Source organism: Procambarus clarkii, unplaced genomic scaffold (assembly GCF_040958095.1).
Source record: "Procambarus clarkii isolate CNS0578487 unplaced genomic scaffold, FALCON_Pclarkii_2.0 HiC_scaffold_266, whole genome shotgun sequence".
Lineage (NCBI taxonomy): Eukaryota > Metazoa > Arthropoda > Malacostraca > Decapoda > Cambaridae > Procambarus > Procambarus clarkii.
The window spans coordinates 40,001-66,414 of record NW_027189299.1 but is presented as its reverse complement, the minus strand read 5'-3'; the positions used below and the strand labels follow the sequence as shown (position 1 = coordinate 66,414).

General features: G+C 40.8%; 1 protein-coding gene and 2 long non-coding RNA genes across 7 annotated transcripts in view; 1 reads left to right on the top strand and 2 right to left on the bottom strand.

The window, feature by feature from the left end:
- The window catches only part of LOC138361225 (tripartite motif containing 13-like), a 100,325-nt gene extending 98,959 nt beyond the window's left edge, over positions 1-1,366 (bottom strand). For both annotated transcript variants that reach the window (XR_011226851.1, XM_069320642.1), the window contains exon 1: positions 572-1,366. The gene's annotated coding sequence lies outside the window, so the exon portion shown is untranslated. The remainder of the gene's footprint in view (positions 1-571) is intronic.
- LOC138361226 (uncharacterized) overlaps positions 1-26,414 on the top strand; it is a 230,992-nt gene that overhangs the window by 202,996 nt on the left and 1,582 nt on the right. Inside the window, exons 1-3 of one of the 4 annotated variants that reach the window (XR_011226854.1) lie at positions 19,563-19,806; positions 20,316-20,551; positions 25,048-25,154. This is a non-coding gene — a long non-coding RNA (uncharacterized lncRNA). Of the gene's footprint in view, positions 1-19,556; positions 19,807-19,851; positions 20,552-25,047; positions 25,155-26,414 lie in introns of those variants that run through there. The other 3 variants (XR_011226853.1, XR_011226855.1, XR_011226852.1) reach the window with 3 other exon arrangements.
- LOC138361228 (uncharacterized) lies at positions 8,474-10,023 on the bottom strand. The gene is made up of 3 exons (XR_011226856.1): positions 9,583-10,023; positions 9,312-9,440; positions 8,474-8,931 (listed from the first exon to the last, which is right to left on the bottom strand). It is a non-coding gene; the product is annotated as an uncharacterized lncRNA (long non-coding RNA).

Sequence of the window (26,414 nt, the reverse complement as noted above, 5' to 3'; positions counted from 1 at the left end):
CCCAATCCCACTCATTTACATGTCCAACCCACGCTTGAAACAATCGTGGGACCCCACCTCCACCACGTTACGCGGTAATTGGTTCCACAAATCAACAATTAACAACCCTGTTACCGAACCAGTATTTACCCAAGTCTTTCCTAAATCTAAATTTATCCAATTTATACCCATTGTTTCGTGTTCTGTCTTGTGCTGATACTTTTCATACCCTGTTAATATCCCCTTTGTTGTGTCCATTCATCCACTTGTAAACCTCTATCATGTCACCCCTAACTCTTCGCTGTATAAACATCAGAGGTCCACTGTTGTTCAACGTTCTCCCAGTGACTATAAGAAATATTGCCGGAACAACCGTGGACATCTTCAAGAGAAAACTGGACTGTTTTCTAAGAGAAGTTCCGGATCAGCCGGGCTGTGGTGGGTATGTGGCCCTGCGGGCCGCTCCAAGCAACAGCCTGGTGGACCAAACTCTCACAAGTCGAGCCTTTCCTCGGGCAGGGCTTGGGAAGTAGAAGAACTCCCAGAACCCCATCAACCAGGTATCAAGCAGGTAATGCACTCAAGTACTTACGGAGGATGATGAGAGTGCGAGGAACAAGGTGGTCAGGTGGAGCCAGTGACTGCTTCCATCAACAGTTTTGTCTCTCCCTCGTGGTATATCCTCAATGTCTTCAGTGGTGTGGCCTCACCACACACTTACACTGCCATAAGAGTCCTGAGAGTACTGTGGGAGGGACAATTTGGCGGGTATTGTGGACACAGGTCTTTAAGACAGGCGAACTTCACGAGTCGTGGAGACGTCTATAGCAACCTTTGTTGTGATGACGTCACTCGCTCGCTCGCTTACCCGCCACGTCGCTCTTCCCATTTTCTTTGGTTACTGATCTTTGCCGACGTTTATTTATTTATTTATTTATTTATTTATTTATTTATTTATTTATTTATTTATTTATTTATTTATTTATGCATATACAAGAATGTACATAAGGAATGTGAGGATACAAATATGGTAATTACAGTCTTGTAAAGCCACTAGCACGCGCAGCGTTTCGGGCAGGTCCTTAATCTAAGAAAATTTTAAGGAGGTAAATACTTGCAAAAATTATAGACAAAAAAATGATAACAGATTACATGAAAAGAAAAAAAGATGAGAGAAAATTGTAGGTACAGTATATTAAAGCACATAGGTAGCTGAGATTGATTGCAATGACAGCTTGAATGGTAGTTGACAAAAAATTGGTAGGCACAATACAGCAGAAACAATATAAGATTGGTTGCAATGACAGCTTGAATGGTAGTTGACAAAAATTGGTAGTCACAATACAGCATATGGCTAGCACATAGAAGAAGACAGCAATGAACACAATGATAAGGTTGTTTGATATTACATAAAAATTAGGAGATTGGGTAACACAAGGTACAGAGCAAATTTAAAGCTCAGTGTAGGAAACTAAGAAGATGAAGTTAGGTACTTTTTGGTTTTGCTTTTAAATAAGGCAAAAGTTTTACAGTTTTTCAATTCACTAGGGAGTGAGTTCCATAGACTAGGTCCCTTAATTTGCATAGAGTGTTTACACAGATTAAGTTTGACCCTGGGGATATCAAAGAGATATTTATTTCTGGTGTGGTGATAATGGGTCCTATTACATCTGTCCAGGGAGAGTTTCAGAGCATGGTTTGCATTTGAGAACAGGGTTTTGTAAATGTAGTTGACACAAGAGAATGTGTGGAGGGAGTTAATATTTAGCAAGTTTAGGGATTTAAACAATGGAGCTGAGTGTTATCTGAAAGCAGAGTTAGTTATTATTCTCATAGCAGATTTTTGCTGTGTGATGATGGGCTTAAGGTGGTTTGCAGTGGTAGACCCCCATGCACAGATATCATAATTAAGATAGGGGTAGATTAGTGCATAATATAGTGAGAGGAGAGCAGAGTTAGGAACATAATATCTGATTTTGGAGAGTATACCAACTGTCTTAGAGACTTTCTTAGTTATGTGTTGAATGTGGGTGCTGAAGTTGAGTCTCTTGTCTAGGAATAGGCCAAGAAACTTGCCATCATTTTTATTACTGATGTTGATGTTGTCTATCTGTAGCTGAATTGCATATGATGATTTGCTTCCAAATAAGATGTAGTAAGTCTTTTCGATGTTTAATGTTAGTTTGTTCGTTGACATCCATAAGTGGACTTTTTTTAATTCATTATTCACAACATTATTTAGTGTATGTGGGTTGAGGTTTGAATTGATAAGAGTAGTATCGTCAGCAAACAGCATAGGTTTGAGAATATTAGAGACATTAGGCAGATCGTTTATGTATATAAGAAATAGAAGAGGTCCTAAGATGCTGCCCTGTGGCACTCCAACGGTAATTGGTAGAGTGGAAGAAGTTGTATCATTGATGGTTACATATTGGTGTCTGTCACTAAGATAGGATCGGATGTAGTCAAGGGCAAGGCCTCGGATTCCATAATGCTGGAGTTTAAGTAAGAGGTAGTTGTGATTAACAGTATCAAAGGCTTTTCTTAGGTCAATGATCATAATTAAGGATCTCCTGGCCGCCATTAATCCATAAGGTAGCCTCAGGTGGTTGTGGTGGATGGTGGATCTCCTGGCCACCAGTAATCCATAAGGTAGCCTCAGGTGGTTGTGGTGGATGGTGGATCTCCTGGCCACCAGTAATCCATAAGGTAGCCTCAGGTGGTTGTGGTGGATGGTGGATCTCCTGGCCGCCATTAATCCATAAGGTAGCCTCAGGTGGTTGTGGTGGATGGTGGATCTCCTGGCCGCCAGTAATCCATAAGGTAGCCTCAGGTGGTTGTGGTGGATGGTGGATCTCCTGGCCGCCATTAATCCATAAGGTAGCCTCAGGTGGTTGTGGTGGATGGTGGATCTCCTGGCAGCCATTAATCCATAAGGTAGCCTCAGGTGGTTGTGGTGGATGGTGGATCTCCTGGCCGCCAGTAATCCATAAGGTAGCCTCAGGTGGTTGTGGTGGATGGTGGATCTCCTGGCCGCCAGTAATCCATAAGGTAGCCTCTGGTGGTTGTGGTGGATGGTGGATCTCCTGGCCGTCATTAATCCATAAGGTAGCCTCAGGTGGTTGTGGTGGATGGTGGATCTCCTGGCCACCAGTAATCCATAAGGTAGCCTCAGGTGGTTGTGGTGGATGGTGGATCTCCTGGCCGCCATTAATCCTTAAGGTAGCCTCAGGTGGTTGTGGTGGATGGTGGATCTCCTGGCCACCAGTAATCCATAAGGTAGCCTCAGGTGGTTGTGGTGGATGGTGGATCTCCTGGCCGCCATTAATCCATAAGGTAGCCTCAGGTGGTTGTGGTGGATGGTGGATCTCCTGGCCGCCAGTAATCCATAAGGTAGCCTCAGGTGGTTGTGGTGGGTGGTGGATCTCCTGGCCGCCATTAATCCATAAGGTAGCCTCAGGTGGTTGTGGTGGATGGTGGATCTCCTGGCCGCCATTAATCCATAAGGTAGCCTCAGGTGGTTGTGGTGGATGGTGGATCTCCTGGCCGCCAGTAATCCATAAGGTAGCCTCAGGTGGTTGTGGTGGATGGTGGATCTCCTGGCCGCCAGTAATCCATAAGGTAGCCTCAGGTGGTTGTGGTGGATGGTGGATCTCCTGGCCGCCAGCAATCCATAAGGTAGCCTAAGGTGGTAGTGGTGGATGGTAGATCTCCTGGCCGCCAGTAATCCATAAGGTAGCCTCAGGTGGTTGTGGTGGATGGTGGATCTCCTGGCCGCCAGTAATCCATAAGGTAGCCTCAGGTGGTTGTGGTGGATGGTGGATCTCCTGGCCGCCATTAATCCATAAGGTAGCCTCAGGTGGTTGTGGTGGATGGTGGATCTCCTGGCCGCCATTAATCCATAAGGTAGCCTCATGTGGTTGTGGTGGATGGTGGATCTCCTGGCCGCCATTAATCCATAAGGTAGCCTCAGGTGGTTGTGGTGGATGGTGGATCTCCTGGCCGCCAGTAATCCATAAGGTAGCCTCAGGTGGTTGTGGTGGATGGTGGTTCTCCTGGCCGCCAGTAATCCATAAGGTAGCCTCAGGTGGTTGTGGTGGATGGTGGATCTCCTGGCCGCCATTAATCCATAAGGTAGCCTCAGGTGGTTGTGGTGGATGGTGGATCTCCTGGCCGCCATTAATCTATAAGGTAGCCTCAGGTGGTTGTGGTGGATGGTGGATCTCCTGGCCGCCAGTAATCCATAAGGTAGCCTCAGGTGGTTGTGGTGGATGGTGGATCTCCTGGCCGCCAGTAATCCATAAGGTAGCCTCAGGTGGTTGTGGTGGATGGTGGATCTCCTGGCCGCCAGTAATCCATAAGGTAGCCTCAGGTGGTTGTGGTGGATGGTGGATCTCCTGGCCGCCAGTAATCCATAAGGTAGCCTCAGGTGGTTGTGGTGGAGGTGGAGACACTGCCACTTGCAATCTCTCCACTCTAGTGCAGCCTAACACCCCAACACCCCTAACACACACTTGCACACCTGCATTATGCACCTCCTTCACAAACATTCTGCAGCTCCTTCACAAACAATTATTATGCAACATATTCACAAACACACATTCTGCAACACCTTCACAAACACACATTCTGCAACACCTTCATAAACACACATTCTGCAACACCTTCACAAACAAACACTCAGCAACACCTACACAAACAAACACTCAGCAACACCTACACAAACACTCAGCAACACCTACACAAACACTCAGCAACACCTTCACAAACACTCAGCAACACCTACACAAACAAACACTCAGCAACACCTACACAAACAAACATTCAGCAACACCTTCACACACACTCAGCAACACCTACACAAACAAACACTCAGCAACACCTTCACAAACAAACATTCAGCAACACCTTCACACACACTCAGCAACACCTACACAAACAAACACTCAGGAACACCTACACAAACACTCAGCAACACCTTCACAAACAAACACTCAGCAACACCTACACAAACAAACACTCAGCAACACCTACACAAACACTCAGCAACACCTACACAAACAAACACTCAGCAACACCTACACAAACACTCAGCATCACCTACACAAACAAACACTCAGCAACACCTACACAAACACTCAGCAACACCTTCACAAACAAACACTCAGCAACACCTACACAAACAAACACTCAGCAACACCTGCACAAACACTCAGCAACACCTTCACAAACAAACACTCAGCAACACCTACACAAACAAACACTCAGCAACACCTGCACAAACACTCAGCAACACCTACACAAACAAACACTCAGCAACACCTACACAAACACTCAGCATCACCTACACAAACAAACACTCAGCAACACCTACACAAACAAACACTCAGCAACACCTTCACAAACAAACACTCAGCAACACCTACACAAACACTCAGCAACACCTACACAAACAAACACTCAGCAACACCTACACAAACACAAACACACGCAGAAAGACAATACGAAAATGACATCGCAAGCAAGGCAAAGACTCAGCCTAAATTGTTGCATAGCCACATTAGGAGAAAAACAACAGTAAAGGAACAGGTTATGAGATTAAGGATAGGGGCGGAAGGATTCACTACAAATGACAAGGAAGTGTGTGAGGAATTGAATAAGAAATTCCAGGAGGTCTTCACCTTAGAACAAGGAGAAATTCCAGAGGTAAGTGAGGGAATAGCTAACCAGGAACCACTGGAAGAGTTTGAGATTACCAGTGGGGAAGTAAGGAAGTGTTTACTAGAGTTGGACGTGACGAAGGCTATAGGCCCAGATGGAATCTCCCCTTGGGTTCTAAAGGAAGGAGCAAGAGAACTGAGCCTACCACTCTCCATAGTGTATAACAAATCACTGGCAACAGGGGAACTGCCAGATATTTGGAAAGCAGCTAACGTAGTCCCGATATACAAGAAAGGGGATAGACAGGAGGCACTGAACTACAGGCCAGTGTCCCTAACCTGCATACCATGCAAGCTGATGGAGAAGATTGTGCGAAAAAAACTAGTGGAGCATCTGGAGCGAAGGAACTTTGTAACACAGCATCAACATGGGTTCAGGGATGGCAGGTCCTGCCTCACAGGGTTACTTGAATTCTACGACCAGGCAACAAAAATAAGGCAAGAAAGAGAAGGGTGGGCAGACTGCATATTTTTGGATTGTCAGAAAGCCTTTGATACAGTGCCACACAAGAGGCTAGTGCGAAAGTTGGAGATGCAGGCTGGAGTGAGAGGGAAGGTACTCCGGTGGATAGAGGAATACCTAAGCAACAGGAGACAACGAGTCTGTGTGAGGGGTGAGGTCTCAGATTGGCGAGACGTCACAAGTGGAGTCCCGCAGGGGTCAGTCCTTGGACCTATACTGTTTCTGGTATATGTAAATGATCTCCCAGAGGGTATAGATTCGTTCCTCTCAATGTTTGCCGACGATGCAAAAATTATGAGGAGGATTGAAACAGAGGATGATAGTAGGAGGCTACAAGATGACCTGGATAGACTGAGTGAATGGTCCAACAAATGGCTGTTGAAGTTCAACCCGAGTAAATGCAAAGTAATGAAACTAGGCAGTGGAAACAGGAGGCCAGGCACAGGATACAGAATAGGAGATGAAGTACTTAATGAAACAGACAAAGAGAAAGATCTAGGAGTTGATATCACACCAAACCTGTCTCCTGAAGCCCACATAAAGAGAATAACGTCTGCGGCATATGCGAGGCTGGCTAACATCAGAACGGCGTTCAGGAACCTGTGTAAGGAATCATTCAGAATCTTGTACACCACATATGTAAGACCAATCCTGGAGTATGCGGCCCCAGCATGGAGCCCGTACCTGGTCAAGCACAAGACGAAGCTGGAAAAAGTCCAAAGGTATGCTACTAGACTAGTCCCAGAACTAAGAGGCATGAGTTATGAGGAAAGGCTACGGGAAATGCACCTCACGACACTGGAAGACAGAAGAGTAAGGGGGGACATGATCACAACCTACAAAATCCTCAGGGGAATCGACCGGGTAAACAAGGATGAACTTTTCAACACTGGTGGGACGCGAACAAGGGGACACAGGTGGAAGCTGAGTACCCAAATGAGCCACAGAGACGTTAGAAAGAACTTTTTCAGTGTCAGAGTAGTTAGCAAATGGAATGCATTAGGAAGTGATGTGGTGGAGGCTGACTCCATTCACAGTTTCAAATGTAGATATGATAGAGCCCAATAGGCTCAGGAATCTGTACACCAGTTGATTGACGGTTGAGAGGCGGGACCAAAGAGCCAGAGCTCAACCCCCGCAAGCACAATTAGGTGAGTACAATTAGGTGAGTACACTCAGCAACACCTTCACAAACAAACACTCAGCAACACCTACACACACTCAGCAACACCTACACAAACACACACTCAGCAACACCTACACAAACAAACACTCAGCAACACCTTCACAAACAAACACTCAGCAACACCTACACAAACACTCAGCAACACCTACACAAACACTCAGCAACACCTACACAAACACTCAGCAACACCTACACAAACAAACACTCAGCAACACCTACACAAACACTCAGCAACACCTACACAAACAAACACTCAGCAACACCTACACAAACACTCAGCAACACCTACACAAACACTCAGCAACACCTACACAAACAAACACTCAGCAACACCTACACAAACACTCAGCAACACCTACACAAACAAACACTCAGCAACACCTACACAAACACTCAGCAACACCTACACAAACACTCAGCAACACCTACACAAACAAACACTCAGCAACACACTCCTCAGGGAGGCGTCACTGGTAAAGCCAAACACCTGTGAGTGATAAGTTCCGACAAAGTTTCTTTACAACACAAAGGGAAGTTTGGCATTTATTTACCTAATTACGTATATGTTATGTCCAGCAGAGTCTCAAGATGTTGCAGACTAAAGTGTAGAGTTTTTGTATAGTTGAGCTTGTCTTGAGGTAGTCTTGTGGTAATTGTGAGGTTATCTTGAGGTTATCTTAAAATGATTTCGGGGCTTAGCATCCCCGCGGCCCAGTCCACGACCATGCCTCCTTTTTCTTACACATCCCCAGGAAGCAACTCTCTAACTCCCAGGTACGTATTTACTTCTTGGTGAATAGAAGCATCAGGGTTAAAGAAACTTTGCAAATTTGTTTCCGCCACCACTGGGGATCGAATCTGGAACCTTAGGACTACGAATGCCAAGCGCTGTCCACTCAGCTATCAGGCCCCTAATTGTGAATTACTTTGGTAAGATTCATTTATTAAATAACCATATTTTACTACTATTTGGACCCTTCCTTAGGAAGGATCCAAATTTTTTTTGCACGATAAGACCGATATAACTTGAATTCCAATATCATAACCCTATTCAGAATGACTGCTAACTTTCCGTTAACTTTGTTAAATATGACAATAACATATATGTCACTAAATAAAAAATTCAAAATTCAAATGTTTATTCAGGTAAAGTACATACATGCAAGGTGAGATACAAACATGTTGTTGGATTTATAGATAGAGCTAGTACATACAATGCCTAAAGCCACTATTACGCAAAGCGTTTCTGGCAGGAAAAACACTAAAGACTAAAACTTAATACTAATTGAGATTTAAGTATAAAATGTGTTGAGAACAAATAAAAATAAAAATGGGGGGAACATTGCAGAATAACAGCAAAAAATACAATTTGGTCGACAAACAGCATTGTTTAAATAAATAGCAGACATGGGTTGACATTATAGGCGTAAGGTAGGTTATAGGAAGTTAATCAGGTAGTGCTTAGTTTTTATCTTAAGGGGGCGATAGTTAGGGTTCATAAAAGTTGTTCTAGTGCAATGAAAATTTATTGACGTGTTACACGTGAAGAGGGCTGCAAGTGGTCCAAGTTTCAGCATCGCAGCCTAAATAGAGAGGGAGAAAAAAAAAAAAAACTTTTTTTAACCATTTTTTTACATGTTTTAAAGTTGATATAACAAATACAAATATCAACTGATATTATTTCTATGATACTCAGCTATCACAATACTATATAATAAAGGTTGTCTAGTGGCATTATTATCCCAAACCTATTTAGTGCAATAATACAAATTTTCAAAGTTCACCCAAAAAATTATGCAACAAAATGATGTTTATAAATATATATAAAATCAATAAATGATCTTAGGGGAAATATATAACTTGAGTTTTTAGAGGCACAGACTCTACATATAATGTGCAAGTTCCATGTAAATTGAATAATAAATAAAAAAGTTATTCAACCATATAGTTGCAAATTAGTTACCTGTAAAAAATGAAGGTCAAAGTTCAGCCACCTTTGGCTGAGGTTGATGAACTACCAATTTCAATCAAAATTACCACCCTTGTAGATTGGCATTCCTTCAGTAAGGTGTGTAAGTTCCATGAAGATTGCCTGATAAAAAAAAAAAAAAAAAAATTATTAAAAAAAAAAAATTAAAAAAAAAAAATAAAAAAAATTAAAAAAAAGACAGCAGCTTTATATTTACAATTATTTATGATATAGTATCAAGATATAAAACATAATACATACTAACCTAATATAATTGGTCTGAAATATGCAACATCTTGCAACATCAAGAGGGAGAACGTCTTGAGTTGCAGGTCTAAGATCTTGAGTGGCAGGTGCCGCAGGTGGTGTGGCAGGTGCCGCAGGTGGTGTGGCATGTGCAGCAGGAGGTGTGGCAGGTGCCACAGAGGTGTGGCAGGTGCCACAGGAGGTGTGGGTGCCTGGGTGTGAGGCGAGGTAGTGTGTTGTGGGGGCGGGAGGCTGCCCTCTCTCTTCACTCAAGGGAACTCTTGTTTTGCCTCAGTGTGGCTTTACGCTCCTTCTTTACTTGGCTAACGCGTAGAGCTCTTGCCTTTAGAGCTTTCTTCTTGTCCGATACTATATCCATTGTGCAGTATATGCAAGAAAATACGATCTGTGCGAGCGCGTCAGGCATGCGACCGCCGGCACAGACACTGAGAGGGTGACTAAGCCAGTAAATCGGATTATAGCCCCTCCCTCTCACAGAAGACAGTTGCCAGCGAGTGTGTTTATAATTTGTATATGCATAACAAGATATTCTCCACTCTATTGCGAAATACTAGACGCTTACAACGTATGACGCATCACCCTACGGCGCACCCGAGCCGCGAGGACCAGATTTCGGGCAATTGCGGCTGGAAAATTTGCTGTAATTACGTTATTTATTATCATAACATTAAACGGTTTGCACCACGGTGTTGCCAGAACGTTGTAGTATTTTTATAAATTTTTCGTGTTTGGCCGAATTTTTTCGGCCAAACAATGATAACGCCCTCTTAAACTGGTTGAGAGAGGTACAGTCTTTAAAATATTTAAAGACGTAAACTTTATTTATTTGTACTCATCCCAAGAATTAATAATATTATATATAACATTATTATTAAACATTTTGTTTTGGCAAATTACTTCTAACTTAGACTGAACTCATTTGTTTACTAGATGTTTGGAAGGCTCCAGCGACTGTTTTAGTTGCCAACTTGTTACAATAACTATTCTATAATTTGTCGTATGTTAGACAAAACGAGCATTAACATTTGTTGGTGTGTGTAAAGAGAACATGTGTCTGGTAGAGAAGCTTAGTGTGAGGCAAGTGGTTTGTGGAACAATAAAAGAGCTAAAGAATTGTATTTTTGACAGTTACTTTATCATCAACAGCAGAGGTTCCCAATCTGGGGTCCACAAGCTAGGTTCCCAACCTGGGGTCCACACGCTAGGTTCCCAACCTGGGGTCCACAAGCTAGGCTCCCAACCTGGGGGTCCACAAGCTAGGTTCTCAACCTAGGGTCCACAAACTAGATTCCCAACCTGGGGTCCACAAGCTAGGTTCCCAACCTGGGGGTCCACAAGCTAGGTTCCCAACCTGGGGTCCCCAAGCTAGATTCCCAACCTGGGGTCCACAAGCTAGGCTCCCAACCTGGGGGTCCACAAGCTAGGTTCCCAACCTGGGGTCCACAAGCTAGGTTCCCAACCTGGGGTCCACAAGCTAGGTTCCCAACCCGGGATCCACAAGCTAGGTTCTCAACCTAGGGTCCACAAACTAGATTCCCAACCTGGGGTCCACAAGCTAGGTTCCCAACCTGGGGGTCCACAAGCTAGGTTCCCAACCTGGGGTCCACAAGCTAGGTTCCCAACCTGGGGTCCACAAGCTAGGTTCCCAACCTGGGGTCCACAAGCTAGGTTCCCAACCTGGGGTCCACAAGCTAGGTTCCCAACCAGGGGTCCACAAGCTAGGTTCCCAACCTGGGGTCCACAAGCTAGGCTCCCAACCTGGGGGTCCACAAGCTAGGTTCCCAACCTGGGGTCCACAAGCTAGGTTCCCAACCTGGGGTCCACAAGCTAGGTTCCCAACCTGGGGTCCACAAGCTAGGTTCCCAACCTGGGGTCCACAAGCAAGGTTCCCAACCTGGGGTCCACAAGCTAGGTTCCCAACCTGGGGTCCACAAGCTAGGTTCCCAACCTGGGGTCCACAAGCTAGGTTCCCAACCAGGGGTCCACAAGCTAGGTTCCCAACCTGGGGTCCACAAGCTAGGTTCCCAACCTGGGGTCCACAAGCTAGATACCCAACCTGGGGTCCACAAGCTAGGCTCCCAACCTGGGGGTCCACAAGCTAGGTTCCCAACCTGGGGTCCACAAGCTAGGTTCCCAACCTGGGGTCCACAAGCTATGAAAGTATATTATACATATATAAAACGCTAAACTGTAATGCCAATCCTGACCTCAAAAGCTTCATAGAAGGTTGTAACAGAACCCACGAGCACCACACCAGAAATAAATATAGTTTTGATATTCCTAGAGTACGACTTAATCAAACTAGAAATGCTCTACAAATCAAGGGACCCAGATTGTGGAATGACCTTCCCAACCATGTTAAAGACTGTACCTCTCTCAACCAGTTTAAGATAAAAACGAAGCTATACCTAATAAATTCCCTGTAACCTACCTTAGCTATTGTCAACCAATGTCTGGTTTTTTTTTTTAGTGTGCTGTTTGTCGACAGAATTGTATTTGTGCTGCTTTTTCAGCTATGTTTTCATTTTATTCTTTATGCTCAATTAGTATTAAGCTTTAGTCATTTAAGTTTTCCCTGCCCGAAACGCTTTGCGTAATAGTGGCTTTAGGCATTGTATGTACTAGCCCTATCTATAAATCCATCACTCTTTGTAAAACCTCTTGTATGTATGTACCTTACCTAAATAAACATTTGATTTGATTTAATTTTATTTGATTTGAGTATGGCCAATTCGCAACCTCCCCAGAGCTGTTTCCCATCGCCGGTTACGGTGGTAGGAGGACGGCCACGAGGAAACACAACATTTAAGTGTACATAGTTTGTTACCAGTAACAGACGACCAAGAAGCCTGCCAACGGGTAAGAATGGAGGAATGGATAACCGGGTAAAAGTCGGAATATGGAATACCTTTACGAGAGATGGTACAAGAGCGGACAGCTTCCTTGGCGGCAGCATCCGCACGCTCATTTAAAGACACACCAATATGGCTAGGAACCCAATAAAACTCAACCAACTTAAATTTACTGTGAACAAGAAACAGCCAATGCTGGATCTCGACAACTACTGGATGAACTGGATTAAAGGACCCGAGAGCCATGAGGGCACTACGAGAGTCAACAACAACTACAAAGGAAGACTGACAACCAGAAAGCAGGAGACGAAGAGCATAGAGAATAGCATAAAGCTCCGCTGTAAAGATGCTAGTCTCCGGAGGTAAGTGACACATATAAGTGCGATCAGGAAAAACAACAGAGTAGCCAACACCGTCCGCAGACTTAGACCCATCGGTGAAGACAGAAACGGAGCGGGAGTGAGAAGAAAAGTGCTCAAGGAAAAGGCGTTTTAGAACCGTAGGAGGGGTAAAAGCTTTAGTGATGAGGGTCAAGGATGTACAAAACTGCGGAAGGGGGACTCTCCACGGGGGCAAAGAAGCAACAACGGAGGGCAACACGAGGAGAAATATTAGAAACATGAACGGAAAGAGAATCCTGTAAGCGAGATAACCGGACAAAGTGGGAGGAGGTGAAGAGGAACAGAAACCGCAGGAGGGGTAAAAGTTAAAGCATGACAGAGGCGAGAGGAAGGATGTTGTAAGGACTGCGCAAGATAGTGAAGACAGTAGCGATCACAGCGGTCCTGGAGAGACAGGAAGCCAGTGTCAACATACAAGCTAAGGACGGGAGTCGAACGAAAGGCACCAGAACTGAGGCGCAACCCAGTATGGTGCAAAGCATCAAGACGGCGAAGAGTAGAAGGAGAAGCAGACGAGTAAGCAGGGCAACCATAATCGAGCTTAGACAGGACGAGAGAGGAATGTAAAGCAAGGAGAGTGCGCCTATCCGCTCCCCAAGAAGTATGGGACAATACCCGAAGGAGAGTAAGGGCCTTAGAGCACTCAACACGGAGGTAAGAGATATGGGGAGACCAAGACAAACGAGTGTCAAGGAATAACCCCAAAAGCTTCGCGGAATCTTTGTACTCAAGGGGATGACCATAAAGTGACAAAGAGGGACGAAAAACAAATAAGCTCAAGTCATGTGACATAGATGATGTTACTCTAGTGGTGTTGACCCAGAGCGGCCTGGGAAGCTGAGCGAGGCACGTGTACTGTACATACTCTCAACATCGTCCACCTCAGTGTCGCCATCACTCATGTCAAGATCTGTGATAGGTATTTTTCTAGACTGTAGCCTAACTCGTCAACAATCGGTCTATCATCATACAATATGACCCGTATTTTCTCCTCTGAGAGTCATTTTGCAGCACCACGGCTGACCGTGGACTGGGAGCTCGTACACGATGCATCAGACATGGTTACTTCCTTGTAACTGAGGTGCCTCATGGCCCTGGGGCATGCTGGATTTTTTTTAAATGGCTGGCGATCACTGGAGGCCTCAGGCATTCATTTCGTACCTGACCCAGCAAACACAGAACGTTTGTGGACGTTTTTAAATGGTTCCACAAAGGTAATACTGTAACTTTTGACATAAATACGTATATCTGATGTTCTTAAAACCAAAGGATATAACTAAAAACATATATTCTTGAGACACAGTTTTTTAAGATTTATGTAAAAATTTAAAAATAATAGTGAATGCTATGGTATTATAATGTTTTCATGCTTTATATTTAAGAATAAATAATTTTCAGTCAACATTTAGTTTTTTTTGTTTACTTTCTGTAAAGCTATCCAATTTACGTTCTTATAACATAAATATAACATTTATATGACGTCAGTATAACGTTATTTACACGACATCATTACGTTATTATGATGTTATATTAACGTATAATTCCTGTGTGAAAACCAGAATATATATTGAACTTTATGTTTTAAACCTTGTAAAGTTATCATAAAACTTGGAATAAGACGGTAAGCATGCTTTACTTATGAAAATATACAAACAAATCAACAAAAACATTTTAACATAAAAAACATAAACATAACATAAAGTAATTGCATGCATGGGAGTTAACTGGAACTCTGTAATATTGCATACATGAACCTTAAGGTACAAACCCAGTGTATTTACTCATGCAGTTCTTTCCTAAATCTAAATTTTTCCAATTTTTACACTTTGTTTCGAGTTCTGTCTTGTGTTGCTACTTTTAATACCCCATTAATGTCCCCTTTGTTATGTCCATTCATCCCATTGTGCACCTCTACCATATGTCACTCCTAATTCTTTGCTTTTCTAGAGAATGTAATATAAGCTTTGACAATCTTTCTTCATATGACAGGTTAACAGGTAGAACAAAGATTACCATTTATATATGGATAACTATTATAAGTCGGTTTGAATGAGTGAATTGCTGCTTGAAGATAGGTATATACACCTGTGGTACTATCAGATTGCATCGTGGTGAGCCTAAAACCCTTCAGATCCAAGCAAAGGGTAAAATGCCAGCAGATACAATTGCGAACACATTGATACCAAAATGAAAGACATATGACGAGAATTGAGGTAACCAAAGTGAAAAGAGTGTTCACATTACATTGCACTAGAGTGCTCCCGGGTTACTTTCTCTCACTTTCTCTGTTTTGTGCGGATGGTACACCTTGCTTTTGGAGTTTATATGCATTTAAACCTGTAGATAATTCTATTGCTAACACATTGATACCAAAATGAAAGACCTAGGATGAAAATTGGGGTGACCAAAATGAAAAGAGTGTATACATTTTATCGCTCTTGTGCGCTCCCTGGTAACACACTCTCGCTTACTCTGTTTGTTGCGGATGGTAAGCCGGGCTTTTGGAGTTTATATGCCTTTAGTCCTGTAGAGAATTCTATTGCGAACACATTGATGCCAAATTGAAAAAACTAGGATGAGAATTGAGGTAACAAAGTTGAAAAGGGTATACACTTTTCAGTATTATCACACTCTCTAATGTAATGAGAGTTGCCTGAGGGTGGCTCAGCTTTCTTTTTCTGGTACCCTTGGCCTACATTCATCTTGTCGGCGGGTGGAGCGCGCTGCTGTCTTTGACATTATATGCACATAGTTCTGTTGGGAATTCTATTGCGAACGCATTGATACCAAAATGAAAGACATAGGACGAGAATTAAGGTGACAAAGTTGAAAAGAGTATACACTTTTCAGTATTTCCGCACACTACCAGGGAATGTCCAAACAAAAATGGAGAGAGTGGAGGGGTAACTTGCCCAAAACGCGAAAGTGTTTGGGGAGATTAACTTTCGTTCAATACTATTATGCAAAAGGAGCCACACATCTATAGTTCATCCAATAAAATCAGCAGACTTCTAGATGTTACTACTGCTCGGCTTAGACTCGGTTACAAGTATTTCTGGGAATTCTCATTATCTGCCGATGTAGACCTGACCAAATGTTAACTGTCAACAAAATTGTTTGCACACCCCTTCGTCACTATGTGATAGTGAATTCAGAGACAATTCTATAACCAATGTACCAACGATGTGTCAATATTTCATTCAAAATGATCTGGTACCAGAAATTTTAGCCAAATATCCCCAGTTTGCTAACTGTAAGTAGTAACTAAGTGATTGTAACCTATCCACCGCTGCCCACTGGATGGGGAGCGGTGTGCAGGACAAACATATCAATTGTGACACTAGCTCTCCACATATGTCAGTTGCTTAATTTAGAAACTGTACTTGTGATCGATCTCGAACCTATTGTTGATGTGACGACTTATACTGAATTTTGTAACTAGCTCATCAAGATTGTAACTTGCTTAGCTAAATGAATTGTTGGGTTCAGTCCCTGAGCCCATTATGTGCCTCTGCAACCCTTTCCACTACCGCCCACAAGATGGGTATGGGGTGCATAATAAATGAACTAAACTAACTTTAAGGCATCCTGAAAGAAAGCTTGGAGGGCTTGAAAAATTGCAGAACGAAGCCTTGAGGATAATCCTTGGGTGCCTTCGTACCACAAAGATACTTAATATGAGAAAGGAACTTAATATTCCGAGCGTTGTTTATCGTGTTACTGAAAATAACTGTCAAATTGGTATAAAAATGCTTAGGCTAGCTCATCCTAACCGTTGCACAGAAGCCCTCCAGAATTTCTTTATTGAATGTAAACATTGTTTCAAATAGATAAATAAAATTGGAACTGAACTCAGAAAGTATCAGATTTATAATTTGTACCAAGAGAGACAACAATAGCACTTTCCTGCACTGTAGGAAATTACACCCTTTTCAATTTTAATCCCTCCCTTTCCATCAAAGGAGCAAATTAGAGATCAGTCCCAGCTTTGTCTTGAGGCAAAGCTCAACGTCTTAAGCCATATTGATGCTCTGTCCACAGAGCATTCTCTCTCTCAAATCATATACACTGAAGGTTTCCTACAGCGCCCAACGGGTGCAGCTGGAAGTGCAGTTGTCCTGGCAATAGGATATGACTTATATTTTGAGTGGGGAGTCCGTATAAACAACTGGGCCTCTACCCTTCAGACTGAACTATTTGCCTTGCTCCTTGCACTGAAATGTGTACAAGTATCCAAACTTGATACATTAGTTGTAAGTGACTCTTTATCATCCTTAATTGCTCTCAACTCTTTAAGACATAACTGTAACATGCTTGTGTCTGAAGCTAGACACAAATACAATAACAACTTGAGGAACCTTATCATAAACAATAATCTCAACAAAAATCACATAGTTCTCAGAGGTGATTTCAATATTGACCTAGGGCTACAAAATAACCCTCAAGTAGACTGTTTCCTCAACAGCATGAATTCCTGTATGCTCATCCCCGCAATCACCAGGCCCACCCGAGTCACTCAAACATCTGCGACTACCCTGGATCACTGATGGACCAACATAACAGCTCCTCTTACATCAAGTATAATCACTGACAGAACAACTGACCACTATCCTACCTTCCTTGTAGCGAACATGGCCATAACACCACCAGGTAACAAGAAAATTACCTTTAGGTTACAATGTGAAGCGGCAATAGGCAATCTCACAAATGCCCTCCACAATGTAAACTGGGAATCTAAATTTATCAATACACAGGATAATAATTCGTTAACTAGCCTCTTTCCAAAATTTAAAGCCTTTACAATACTTATTGTCCTCTCCTCACCAAGCAAGTAACTGGCAAAAAGGTTAAATAATCCCTGGCTCACTAATGGCATACTTAAAGCAATCGACAAGAAATATGAATATGAAAAAAAACTTAGGATTGGCCTAGTTGGAAAAGAAGTAGTTAAGAGGTATGCATCAGTGCTTACCAGTATAATAAGAGCAAAGCGTTCCTATTACGAGAATAGATTCAAAGAAGCAAAAGGCAACATAAAAAGCACATGGAGAGCCATCTCTACCATCCTAGGAGCTAAACAACATTTACATAATAAGATAAAAATCTCCAAGGATGGTTATACACCTGCAACAGATCTTGAAACAGCAACTGAATTTAATAGCTTCTTTTCATCGTTTGGTGCTCACCTTGCCCGAAAAATCCCAGAGACTCAGACATATGTTACCACATATCTTTCACGCAGCTATCCAAACTCTCTTCTCCTCTCTCCGGTCAGCCCTACAGATGTTGTGTCCATCATTCACTCGCTAAAAACCAAAGCTGGGAACATTAGTGAAATACCATCGATGGTACACAGGCGTGCCTCCCATGCCCTTGCACCATCCATAGCACTGCTGTTCAACAAATCCCTAGAGTGTCATACCTTCCCTGATATCCTTAAAAAAGCAAGAGTAACGCCAGTTCATAAAGGAGGTAACACGGCAGACATAAATAATTACAGACCCATATCGAATCTACCTATATTATCAAAATTATTTTTTTTTTTTTTTACAAACAGCTCTACTCCAATCTTGTAAAATTCAATATACTAAGTCCCTGTCAGTTTGGCTTCCGCTCCCAAAAGAGTACCAATGATGCTATTGTTAGTCTGCTTGACTTAATCTTCTCAGCCCTTGACAAAAGTGAGTTTCCAATTGAACTCTTCATCGGCCTGAGAAAGGCCTTTGATACTGTTAACCATAACTACCTCTTACTTAAATTCCACCATTATGGAATCCGTGGCCTTGCCCTAAACTATATCCGATCCTATCTTAGTAACAGACACCAATATGAAGCCATCAATGATATAACCTCTCCCACTCTACCACTTAATTACCGTAAAGGTGCCACAGAGCAGCATCCTAGGACCCTCCTGTTTCTTATATACATCAATGATCTCCCTAATGTCTCTAACATACTTAAACCTATATTGTTGGCTGATGATACTACTCATCTACTCTGACCCCAACCCACTCCTGTTAAATAATGTTGTAAACAATTAATTAAAAAAAGTCTACTTGTGGTTGTCAACCAACAAGCCTCACACAAAACATAGAAAAGACCTACTATATCTTATTTGGAAACAAATCAACAAATGCAATTCAGCTTCAGATAGATAATGTAAACATTAGCAATAAAAATGATGGAAAGTTTCTTAGCCTATACTTAGACAAGAGACTCAACTTCCGCACCCATATACAACACATAACTAAAAAGGTTTCTAAAACAGTTGGTATACTGTTTAAGATCAGATATTATGTACCCTACTCTGCTCTCCTCTCACTCTATTATGCACTTATCTATCCCTATCATTCTTATGGCGTTTGTGCTTGGGGTTCAACCTCTGCAAACTACCTCAAGCCCATCATCATCCAGTAAAAATCTGCTATCAGGACAATAACTAACTCTACCTTCAGACAACACACAGCTCCCTTGTTCAAATCCTTAAACATGCTAAACAAATTCACTCCATACATTCTCCTGTGTAAATTACGTTTATAAAGCCCTTTTTCTAACTGCAAACCCTGTTCTGAAACTCTTCCTGGACAGATGTAATAGAACACATGGCCACGTCCCCACCAGACATAAATATCTCTTTGATATCCCCAGAGTCAAACTTAATCTATGTAAACACTCTATGTAAATAAAGGGACCTAGTCTATGGAACTCACTCCCTTATAATGATTTGAAAAGCTGTCCAACTTCTGCCATATTCAAAAATAAAACCAAAAAGTACCTGTAGTACTTTTTAAGTACGAGGGAGTAATGCGCAAAGCGTCCCTCACCTGTGACGTCACAGCGTCAACTGACGCCATATCAACACATCGGCCATTTTGTCGTCAGTTCAGTCATGGCGAGGACTAACCCTTCATGCAAACTGCACCTACTATCAAGAAGAAGAAGATTTTGTGTTCCACCGATAGTATTATCGTAAGTAAGCACTTATATTTTATATTTTATTAAATTAATTGATTCTATTTTTCTGTAATAAAGGTCCAAAGGGTTGTTAAGGAACAAGGGTGTAGCGATACCGACGCTCAGTGCGCTCAACTCACACCAAAGTATCACCTGTGTAGCTTCTGTAATTAGTGTTAATTAGTTATGCTATAAGATAATGAAGCGAGTATAAGATTAACTCGCTACAAGGGTACTGTGTTGGGAGGTGAGGGCTGTTACTGGTGTCTGTGGGGATGTGAGGACTTGTACCAACCACTATCACCACCAGTACCTTGTCTTGCACCCTGCTTAGTTTTCCTATTGAGATATGAAGTATTATTGCATTCATATAATTATTCATTCATTGTCATTACTATTTTTATGGGCTATGTTCTGTTACCCTAATGCTTTTTACCCCTGGGCATGTCCATTTACTCTCCAGCCCTTCACAAGCCACTGCTGCACCCCCTCCATGCCCATACTTACTGTGCTTATTCTTACAGGACTGCACTGCATTATGTGGTGCTCACTGCCTGGACACCTTGATACATGCATTATAGGGTTCTGGTAGTTGTTCTACTCACCAAGCCCTTCCAAGGCCAGGCTTGACATGTGAGAGCTTGATCCAACAGGCTGTTGCTTGGACAGGCCCCTCAGGCCCACATATCCACCACAGCCTTGTTTGTCCGGCACTTCAAAATCAAATGTTTATTTACGTAAGGTACATACATATTTTTAGGTAAGGTACTCTTTATTTGGGTAAATTTATCTTCGTAGTATTTAGCTTTGGCTCGTCTAATTATCTTGGATAGCAATAACGAGTAATTCTTTGAGAATTCTTTGGAGACAATTCCTAACCTATACTTCTCCCAACCTATACTTCTTCTCAAGGTCATCTTCACTTCTTGAAGATGTTCAGGTTTTCTCTTGAAGATGTCGACGGTTGTTCCAGCAATACTGTATTTCTTTTATTGCTGAAAACCTGTTTTCAGCCATAAAAAAATAATCCTGAATCCAGAAAAAAATCCCTTTTGTATCGTCTGGAAATTTTCAAATATTGCTGATCAAACCCGAGTCTAAATTATTTGTATATATTATGAATTACAGAGGTCCCAGGACAGGGTTTTTAGGCACTCCACTTACATTTTCCCACTCTGACTTAACCCCCATTTATACAAACTCAGTCTTATCTTTTAGCTAATAATTTATTGTACACACCATACTCAGCCTGTGTAGGGTAGTTTATTGTGCATGTGTAGTATATATATTTGTGTAGTATATTTGGTATATTTAATGCCTCTAACCTCTCCTCATAGTTCTTGTCCTTCAGTTCTGGGAGCCACTTAGTAGCATGTCTTTGCACCTTTTCCAGTTTGTTTATGTGCTTCTTAAGATATGGGCACCATACAACCGCTGCATATTCCAACTTTGGTCTAACAAAAGTCGTGAACAATTTCTTGAGTATTTCGCCATCCATGCATTTAAAAGCTCTGAATATTATCCTTTACCTGCAATTGGTTGTTGCTGTATTTATAGAATATGATTTGTTCTACTTTACATTTGTTTGTTCCTTTTTTTCAAAATTTCTTTCTGCCTCTCTCCTCACTGCCGTGTAGTTGTTTCTCTTTGTATTACTGGTATGTTTGGGGGTTTGGCCTCTTCGTATATTGATTCCATTTTTGTGTCTTTTGGTCTCTGTCCGTCTTGAAATTTCAGTTGAACAAATCCTGTTTCCTAGTTCTGCATCTTTGTTTTGGTATAAATGTTTTTGTTCCTTTATCATATATTTCACAAAATTGACATACTGTGCATTAATTCATCTCAATTACTTCCTTTCCTAACAGCAAGCCTTTCCAGTAAAATTCTTTGAATTCTTTTCTGACTTCCAGCCTAATGTTTGTTTTATCCTAGTGTGTATGATGCCTAGCGTGTGTCTGGTGCCTGTTGTGTTAAACCGAAGATAAATGCATAAGTATAGGTCAGTAATTTCTCCAGCTTTGAAAGGGGCTTTCATTATGCAGCAGTATTCCACTCTAGAGAGCACTAGCGTCTTGAAAACTATCATCATCGGTATAGCATCTCTAGTGTGAAAAGTTCTTGTTATCTATCCTGTCATTTTTCTTGCAGTTGTGACGGCTACTTTATTGTGTTCTTTAATTGTAAGGCCTTCTGACATCAGTACACCCAAATCCTTTACGTTGCTTTTCCGTTCAATGTTATGATTTGACTGAGTTTTGTAAGTGGTTTCCGTTTTTATATTTTTTATTTTTTCCGTAGCGCATGAGCTGAAACTTATGTTCGTTAATCACCATGTTATTTTCTGTAGCCCATAGAAAGACCTGATTTACATCTGATTGGAGGTTTGCCGTGTCCTCTATGTTGCCTACTCTCGTGAAGATTCTAGTGTCATCTGCAAAGGATGATCAAGTACTATAGGTTGTGTCCTTGTCTATGTCCGATATGAGGATGAGAAAAAGTATTGGAGCAAGCACAGTACGCTTGGGGACTGAGCTCTTTACGGTTGATGGTCCAGATTTTATTTTGTTGACTACTACACATTGGGTTCTATTAGTCAGGAAGTTGTATATCCATCTGCCTATTTTTCCGGTAATTCCTTTTGAACGCATTTTATGTGCAATAACACAATGGTCACATTTGTCAAAGGCTTTTTTTTGTCAAAGCGTTTTGTTTGTCTTCCATGGCATCTAGTGCCATGTCAGAGTGGTCCAGCAACTGTGATAGGCAAGAGCGCCCTGTTCTGAAACCATGTTGTCTGGGGTTATGGAGATGCTGTGATTCCATGTATTTTGTGATCTTACTTCTTAGCAGTCTCTCAAAGATTTTTATGATGTGCGATGTTAGTGCTATCGGTCTGTAGTTTTTTGCCTCTGCCTTATTTCCTCCTTTATGGGGCGGTGCTATCTCTGCTGTTTTTAGTATGTCAGGGACAATGCCAGTATCTTGGCTTTGTCTCCAAAGAATGTGAAGGGCCTGCGATAACGTTTTTTACAGTTCTTGATGAATATAGAGTTCCAAGAGTCAGGGCCTGGTGCAGAGTGCATAGGCATACTGTCTATGGCTTCTTCAAAATCCAGTGGGGATAGGATCACATCTGATTTATGATTTGATGTTGGTATCATATCCATGAAAAATTCATTTGGGTTATCAATCAGATGGATGGAGAGCTACACTCGTGGTGTCCCATTTTCCCAGCACTCTTTGTCATATAATGCTTTGAAACTTTTGACGGATTTGGCCTCCACCACCTTCTCACCTAACATGTTCCAACCGTTTACCATTCTGTTTGCAAAAGTGAATTGTCTTACATTTCTTCGGCATCTTTGTTTAGTTCGTTTAAATCTATAACCTCTTGTTCTTGAAATTCCAGGTCTCGGGAAATCTTCCCTATCAAGTTTATCAATTCCTGTTACTGTTTTGTACGTAGTGATCATATCTCCTCTTTTCCTTCTGTCTTCTAGTTTGGAATATTTAATGCCTCTAATGTCTCCTCATAAATCCTGCCCTTCAGTTTTGGTATGAATGTTTGTGTGCCTTCATCGTATATTTTGCAAAATATGGAATACATCTCATTTACTTTACTTTAAGAATATGGTTCGATCAATTAAAAACCCTCTTGTTCAAATTGCAAAGAGACTGAAAGAGATGCAGCATGCTCAATGGATTATATATTAGTGATTATTATTAGGATTATATATTAGTGAATCATATTAGTGATTCAATTATTATGGTCATAAAACAATAAACAAATAGTTTTGGTGTTATTACACTCTATTCACAGGTTATATATAAGTATCTGCATGTTTTGTTCACCATTACAAACCACTAAGTTGGTTTGATTTTTGTTGAGATTGTTATTTATGATAAGATTCCTTACGTTATCTGAGAATGAAGCTATGTCGGTATTGGGAAATCTATAGATGGCACTTATAGTCAAGGAGGATTTAAGGGATTTACTGGAGAACTTGGCAAAGGTATATTCACAATAGTCGTCTCTATTACTAATGAGACTATTGCAGATGAAGGTATCTTTGTAAGATATTGCTATGCCACCTCCTTTTTTTATTAGGCCTGCAGTTGTGAATGGCTTTATTATCAGCCAAGTTGTAGCATACAACATAGCATATATATGTATATGGTATACATATATATATATATATATACATATATATATATATATATATATATATATATATATATATATATATATATATATATATATATATATATATATATATATATATATATATGTTATGTTACAACATAACAGGCCAATTACACTGGATTAATCTTTGTGTTTAGATAGGAGATGCCTCGTATGGGCCAATAAGCCTTCTGCAGCCCCTATGTTTATCCCTTATGTATCCCCCCATGTTTTCACCTTCATTGTATTATCACCTGACCTAATGCGGGTATAAAATCAACTAATATATATATATATATATATATATATATATATATATATATATATATATATATATATATATATATATATATATATATATATATATATATATATATATATATATATTCAAAATTCGTCAGTGTACTACATTTTTGTTGTTGCTTTTAGGTGATGCTTTTAACCAGTGTACGTGGGTCTGATTGTGCAACCACAGTTCGAAGAATAATGAAGATATGAACAATATTATATTTTTATATTTATTATATTTCTATCACTTGCTCTTAAGATTGTTTCATTTAATAGAGGTTGGGCATAATTGTTCTCTGCTGCTAATAGAACTGACTGACTTAGCTATAGGAAAATGTAAACTTAATTGGTTTATCCATTACAGTATTTTGCAGTTTATTTCATGATCCTGTGCTTAATACTTGCATAAATAGTAGATTACAAAATGCATTTTTATATCATTAGTATTGAATAATAATAATGCAAATAATTGACTTATAAATGATGTACAATTAATTGGTAGGTGATATTATATTATTAATATTTTTTCATTCTTGCAAAGCCTTAACAAAGTCATTAACATGTTAATATAAACTTGATCACCTTCCACTTATTTTCTCATGTGCTACCTACATGTACAAAACCTTATTCCTAAATGCATATTTTGTTCTGAAACTTGTCCTTTATATGTTGTGTATCACCATCTCTGGAGAGTTTTATCTGATTGATGTATAAATTACTTTTAATTTTACAGAATATTATTGTTATACTGAATTTATTATTATATAAATAACTTAATTTTACAGAATCATCTATCAACGCACATCCACAAGTTGAGGAGGAGGATGTGACCTTCCAGATGTCTGAAGTACTGAAACAGGCACCAAACAGGCCTGGTGGATCTAGGTACAAGGTAAAATAATTTAAATTTTTTTTTTTTTTTTTACTAATTGTCCGATATATATATATATATATATATATATATATATATATATATATATATATATATATATATATATATATATATATATATATATATATATAATATGTATGTGTGTGTGTGTGTGTAATTACCTAAGTGTAGTTAAAGGATGAGACCGTCTTCCCAGCACTCTTTGTCATATAACGCTTTGAAACTACTGACAGTCTTGGCCTCCACCACCTTCTCACCTAACTTGTTCCAACCGTCTACCACTCTATTTGCGAAAGTGAATTTTCTTATATTTCTTTAGCATCTGTGTTAAGCTAGTTTCAATCTATGACCTCCTGTTCTTGAAGTTCCAGGTCTCAGGAAATCTTCCCTGTCGGTTTTATCAATTCCTGTTACTATTTTGTATGTAGTGATCATATCACCTCTTCTGTCTTTTAGTTTTGGCATATTTAATGCCTCTAACGTCTCCTCGTAGCTCTTGCCCTTCAGTTCTGGGAGCCACTTAGTAGCATGTCTTTGCACCTTTTCCAGTTTGTTGATGTGCTTCTTAAGATATGGGCCAACTTCTGTTGTTGGGCACCACACAACAGCTGCATATTCTAGCTTTGGCGTAACAAAAGTCATGAACAATTTCTTTAGTATATCACCATCCATGTATTTAAACGCAATTCTAAAGTTAGAAAGCGTAGCATAGGCTCCTCGCACAATATTCTTTATGTGGTCCTCAGGTGATAGTTTTCTATCTAGAACCACCCCTAGATCTCTTTCTTTATCAGAATTCTTTAAAGATTTCTCACATAATGTATAGGTTGTGTGGGGTCTATGTTCTCCTGTTCCACATTCCATAACATGGCATTTATTAACATTAAATTCCATTTGCCAAGTGGTGCTCCATATACTTATTTTATCCAGGTTTTCTTGAAGGGCATGACAATCATCTAAATTTCTTATCCTTCCTATTATCTTAGCATCATCAGCAAACATGTTCATGTAATTCTGTATACCAACTGGTAGATCATTTATGTAGACAATAAACATCACTGGTGCAAGAACTGAACCCTGTGGTACTCCACTTGTGACATTTCTCCAGTCCGATACATTGCCTCTGATTACTGCCCTCATTTTTCTATGTCAGAAAATTTTTCATCCATATTAGAAGCTTACCTGTCACCCCTCCAATATTTTCCAGTTTCCAGAACAACCTCTCTATGTGGAACTGTCGAATGCCTTTTTTAGGTCCAA